Raw genomic sequence first — 6000 nt, 5'->3', positions numbered from 1 at the left:
CAAAGTGGAACACTTTAACGGAGACATGCATATGTATGAGATGTAAAATAATTTGATCCCTTTGAGCGTTTCCTTGTCAACTCTCAAAAGCAGCACATCAGTGTGTTTTTGTGTGTTTTCCACAACAAAAGTTTCCTTCCCTCTTGTCACAGGTGCCATCTCATTAGTGGTGAATCACTAAGCTGACATTTATGTTGTACCAAGTCACACAGCATCTCCTTTTTGCTGGGAGTCTGATATCACAGCAGAGCAATTCGGTGTTTGTTTAGCAGCCGTACGAGAGATTTCACACGCAGGAATCGCTCCACACACAGTTTAGTGCTTGTGATGGGGGTTGCAGGGTGCTGAAATAAAAAGGATGTGACAAAAAAATTCTTGTGAGAGCTGTAAAAGGAAAAAAAAAACAAAAAACAAAAAACTTCCTAATATTAGAAACCGCTTCAAAACATTTAAACATACAAATGACTGAGATGATAAATATGAAACTAATACATAAGAATACTATCTTTTATTTCTAATGAAATGATCACAATGACAGGCAAAAATTAAACATTTTAAATAAAAAAATATATATAAAAAACAACAACAACAACAAAAAACCCAGTCAAAATATCAAAATTACCAAATGTTTTCCCAGCATGTTACTTGTGTTTTATGTACAGGCATCTTAAATTCATAACGGTTAATGAATGCCATTTTAGAATGGTCGTCTCATGTTTGCTCTACTTCACATGGAAAGCAATATTTCACAGAGTGGAGAAGGTTTTTTTTGTGTGTTTTCTTTTTGTCATTTTGCTTTACAAAAGGAATTTAAAGTATGTAGGCCCAAAAGCATCACATCAGTCACACTGTAACCTCTAAACTGTCTATGTTTGAGGCCCTCTGGTGGTCTTTGATCACTACCTGGTGACATCAGATCTCCCATTCACCATAAAAAACATTCACTCCGGTCAAATGGCACATTTAAAGTAAAACCTCAGGACTTGATCGCTTGACCTTGACCTCTGCACTGATGGGATTTGATGGCTCTGTTATGCTTTTGGGGCCTGTTTTGGTGAAATGGGTTCCTTGGTCCCCCTAGTGTGAAGGATCCTTGTAAATAAACACAGAATTTGACTCCCTGTGATGAAACACATGTAGGAGGATAACTGCCTCCGCCCTTAGGCCATGAGCGGTCACTGAATGATTTCATCAGCATGAAAGTTATGTGCCATACCTACCCTGCCATCCGTCCTGCATCAGCTGGCCTAAAAGTTGTTCTGGGAAAATTTGATAGCCTGATACTTTCCCAAAACACTTCCCAAAACTGGATTTTCTTTCATTTGTCACTATCTTTAGGCAAAGAAAACAGACAAATTACTCCATCAGTGAACATCTAATGTCTTGTAGTAATTACAGTAATTTTTGCTAAGTAGTCATCATCATGTGACAATGAACTAATTCAAAAAGGTAGACAACTTTATGTTTTTTTGGGGTGAGAGACTTTATGAGATGTTTAGTGACTGCATCTTTAGCCCAGTGGGCATTTCAGACACTGTGCAGTGCAACCCGTCACTGCTGCTCTCAATCTGCTGACGGTAATTTCCTATCCATTACACTTTCAGAGTGCTTATACAAATAATAAACCCAAACTGAGTGCATATGGTCTTTTTCACAGCAGACATAGTAGGAAATATTAGGAAAAGCATAGACGTTCTTCAACATTAATGATGGCGCTAATGTATTCAAATGCGTAATGGTCCTGAACATAAAGCGGCTAGAATAGAATTCAGCTGTCATAACAGCATTTTTTTTTATATACCTGCTCCTTTGATTTGGCTTAAAGTACAATCAGGTTGGATGGGTTGTGAATTCCTCACACAGCGATACTGTGATTTTTTTTTTCTGTTTGTATGCTTTTTGGATAGCACGCATCCAAAAAGCATACACATCAGACACAGATTGGATAATTTAGACATTATTTGAATTGTACAACCATTCCGACAACTTCTGGATTTCCTGCAGCAGTGGTCTTTTCACAAAAATATTATTGTTCTTTAGCAAGTCACTGGAATACCAAGTGCCACTTGGGCTTGCAAGCTGCATCTGCTTGCAATCCCAAGTGTCTGCCATGTTTGTCTCAGTTAAATAAATATTGCCAAAGTTTGACCTTAGTTTAGTTAAAGCATATAGATGATGATGGTTGATTTAACAGTTGTAACATGTCTGATTGTTCTATTACTATATCATATGTTATATATCATGGTATTTTGTAAAATTGTAATTGCACAATATCCTATACATGGAGATTTTTAATAAACTGGACATTACAAAAGATGCCAAAGGATTACACAGAAACACCCTACCGCCAAACACCTTGCAACACAATTATTTTCATGACTCAAAACAAAGTCCTCTTGCTGCAGCAAGATGCACATCAAATAGAAGTCTTGATTAACCAGATATTTGTATTACCTGTCATAATTGGCCTGCATGTTGATAAAGAGCACTCTATTGGCCTATGTGGTGAGATTGACCTGAAGCAAGCCTATACAGCCTATACAGTTACAGTCTTTATGTTTCATATGGGACTGAAGGGTCCTTTTGAGATATTAAAGTTACGCACTCTCACATTTGGACTTAGATATGTGCATCACTTAAGGACCTTGTGATGCTCCTGCAGGGGCTCCTGAGCAGACCGTGCACCCTGCTTTGGGAAGCTCTGCAGCACCCGCTCAGCCTCCTCCCTCCAGGCCCCGCCCCCAGATGAAGCCCTCAGTAAAAAGGCAGACAGATAGTAGTAAACTGTTAGAAACTTTGAGCGAGTGCGGTTGTTTGAACACAAAGTGATAAAATATCCCGTCGACATTGTTCTCTGTGATTTTTTTTAATCTACTACTTAAAAAATAACTGCGTGAATGTGCAGCCGAAATAACGACTTTGATATCCGCATCCAGCGCTGCGACCTCAACTTCAACCAAGTTTACTTGGGCATTTTCTGAAGACTCTGCATGGTATGTCCGCTTGTTTTCAAGACCTAAGGCTTTGACTAGATAACGCTTAGCTTTTGTCCAGAAGATAAGGTTTATGTAAAGAATGTCAGGCAGCACTGTGGGTGCGAATCCCTTGAAAATGCTGTTTACAGTTACAGTGTACTTAGCCGCTCAAAACTCCAGCAGAACATCTGTCATGATTCCGCTGACATGCTCTCCTGCTTTCTCCCGCTGTTGTTGAAGCTACGGGCTAACAGCACAGAGCTCTTGCTTAAATTCTCTTTGTTGCTGGTTTGGTTGTGTTTCATAAGAAAGCTGCTTTAAAGAAAAACACAGGTAAACATTGAGTGAAGTATTCCCTTCAGAGTGACAACAGCACGATACTGTGTGTGCGCGCGCGCGCACGGGTGTGCTTTCTCTTCTCGCCCGCGTGCTTCTGCGGGCACAAACGTGACTGACAGTGCAAGAAGTTTAGAGAAAAACTTAAGAGTGTAATCACGTGTCTTTACACTGGATTAAAATGGACAGGACTACTGTGGCAGTCACGGTGTACTTGTATGTTATGGTTGCTCATGCTTAGGATGTTTTCTCTATTCTTTTAGCTTCTCTCCAGCCTCTCCGACTCCTTCTCACAGTTCACAGACATGCCTTTTAGGTTAGGCTGATGATTCTAAATTGTCCATAAGTGTGATTGTTTGTTTATCTTTCTCTGTGCTTGTTTATCGCCCTGTGATGGACTGGCAATCCCTCCCTCTCAGTGTCGGCTGGCATAGACTCCAGCCCCCTTCTGTGCTACATTGGATACGGATTAATGAAAATGAAATGGAAAAATGGATGGATGTTTACATAAATAGATGGTACATTTTGTAAGCCATCTTTTAAGTTTTAAGACCAGTCTGGAGATAAGATCGCCAGTGCTGTCATAAAAATATGTTTTTAAAATGTTTTGTTGATAGAATATTCAAGTCTGTTAAAGTTTTTGTTAACCAAGTGGCTGAAAATTCATTAATTATAGTAAAACAGAGTTATTGCTTTTACTCTGTGCCAACCGATTGTGTTTACATGCCACCCACCAAAGGCCCATTTCAATGCAGGATAAACCCTGATACTGTCTAAGGGGAAAATGAGACATTGTGACATTTTATCTGTAACATTAATACATTAACAGGGGAATACAGTCTCAGATCAAAACTGAGAAAAGTCTGCCAGCTGCTATACAGAAGCAGTTGCGGCTTACTTTACCAGCTCTATTTGATTAGCAACAAAAATATAGCTTGATGTCACCAAAAACACACAGTACAAACTACCGCAGACAGTTTTGCACAACCTTAAGACAATCTTAAAATTTTGAGGGGTATCGGTATTGACTTTGAAATTGCAGTCTCGTGACAGTCCATAGACACTGAAAGTGCAGAAGAGCTCACTATAGTTCTTTCAGAAGCTCATATGACCACATCGTTTTCAAAATGACTTATGAGTATTAATCCTGAGTATCTTACTCATACACCACAAGATGCACTATATAACACAGACCTCAGCCTTTGTGTTATTGCTCTCTTCGCGCATGGCTTTGCGATTACAGGAACCCTGTAAATGCCCTTGGGTCTTGACATCGCCTAACTGCAGCGTATGCATACGTGATGACACAGATATAAGCCAGGCCTTTAACACTTAACTGACCACAAGTATTCAGCTTGGTTTCACTGATGTTCAGTACGTTCAGTCTGGGGTCTGCATGCTATAATGTACTTTCCAGATTCTCTTTGAGAGAAATACTTTGCTCGGCTTAGACAGTCAGGGTTGAGAAGAAGTCACATGAGGTGATTTGAGTTGTTGCTGCAACAAAACCATCACCATAGCATAGAGTTAAAACCTTCTCCAACCCAAAACAGCTTTAAAAGGCTATGACTAAATCTTTTGCACATAGGTTTTTAGAAGCTGTTTTACCACCAGCTTTCTTAGTATTCTAACCCAGTGCAAATGTGATCCCAACCATAGATACATCAAAAGAGCTACACACTGTTTTACGTAAAGAAAGTCTCCTTTGATTTGGTCTTTGCTTCCCAAAAGGTATTGCAACACAGTTTAGCTTTGTTTAGTCAGTAAGGAGATGAAGGTCAAGGAGCGGCATAAATCAAACAGAGCGCTCGGGTTCTCACTGACAAGCTGAAAGTGTAATATTTGTCATGATGTTCCAAAATGACTTCCCAGCCCTTGCAGCTGCCACACAGTGAAAGGCCCTTTTGTCCTGTGCAAGCTGCTTGCACTGCAGAGTGATGCACCTCAGTACTTTGTGCATCACTTCCTATATACACTGTATAGCTCACCACAGGTTATATAGATGCACATGTGTTTCTTCCACACAGCTCTATACTAGTTATAGACAGTGCCTTTAAAGTGTGAGCACCTGCAGTTCTTGTTACAACACTTCTAACATGACAGCAGTTTCACTTTTCTTGCCACAAAGAGTCAGACATCACTCAGAGAAGAAATTTGCACAACTTTTTCTGCGGACCATATCTTTCTAGAGACATGTTTTGATTGCATCTACAGAACATACCCACGTAATAACTGAGAATTAGAAAGAGCTTCTTCGGAACACGTTAAATCTTTCAGAAGTCCACGTTTTAATCTTGATTTAGCCTTTGAAAAGAGCTGGATTATTGGAAATGGAAAAGCTTGCTTGCTTTCATTTGGATATATTAGGTTCCAGTGTACTGTTTTTATTAATACTTGTCAGAATGTAAGAACAGCATGCCCATGTGTTCCTTATCTGCGTTGCTGCTCTGAAGTTGTTCTGCGCTTCTCTGGTCTGACTCTTATAATGCACTGTTTTGAAGGCATCTTTCTGCTGCTGATACTGGAATTTATAACCTTGATAAAAATGCATTAAAATATACTTGTAATAGCCGTGTCTGCGGCTGCAGATATCACACAGTTGTTTTTGCAAGATGGACTTCATGGTCAAAGGCACCTGCTCGTCTGAGCCTAAATCCTGACTCAATCATTCCTGCCTCATTCATTTTTT

At 39.7% G+C, this 6000-nt stretch overlaps 1 protein-coding gene across 2 annotated transcripts in view; it reads left to right on the top strand.

Annotated features, from left to right (window-relative positions):
- The first annotated feature begins 2777 nt into the window (after window positions 1–2777).
- The window catches only part of tgfbr3 (transforming growth factor, beta receptor III), a 72907-nt gene continuing 69684 nt past the window's right edge, over window positions 2778–6000 (top strand). For both annotated transcript variants that reach the window (XM_087836816.1, XM_087836815.1), the window contains exon 1: window positions 2778–2993. The gene's annotated coding sequence lies outside the window, so the exon portion shown is untranslated. The remainder of the gene's footprint in view (window positions 2994–6000) is intronic.

Source organism: Neolamprologus brichardi, chromosome 23 (assembly GCF_056152115.1).
Source record: "Neolamprologus brichardi isolate AB-2024 chromosome 23, ASM5615211v1, whole genome shotgun sequence".
NCBI classification, from domain to species: domain Eukaryota; kingdom Metazoa; phylum Chordata; class Actinopteri; order Cichliformes; family Cichlidae; genus Neolamprologus; species Neolamprologus brichardi.
Note: the sequence above shows the minus strand (reverse complement) of the source record. Positions and strands in the feature narration are given on the sequence as shown.